Below are 274 nucleotides of genomic sequence, written 5' to 3'. Positions count from 1 at the left end.
ACACAATATTTTTGTCTTTTTTTTTTTTATTATTTAATCTTTACGATTCTCCCTGTGACCGCATGGGTTTCTTCCAGGCACTAATGTTTCCTCCCACGGTCCACACATGTTGGTAGGTGAACTGGCTCCTCAAAAATGTCCATAGGTGTTAGTAAATGTGAGTGAGTGTGTGAATGTGTGTCGCCTGTGATGGACTGGTGTCCCCGCCGAGGTGTGTTCCCGCCTTGCACCCAGTGATTCCTGGTAGGTTCTGGACTCACTGCGACCCTGAACT

Source organism: Hoplias malabaricus, chromosome X2 (assembly GCF_029633855.1).
Source record: "Hoplias malabaricus isolate fHopMal1 chromosome X2, fHopMal1.hap1, whole genome shotgun sequence".
Taxonomy (NCBI): domain Eukaryota; kingdom Metazoa; phylum Chordata; class Actinopteri; order Characiformes; family Erythrinidae; genus Hoplias; species Hoplias malabaricus.
The sequence above is the reverse complement of the archived record's forward strand: the minus strand, read 5'-3'. Positions refer to the sequence as shown.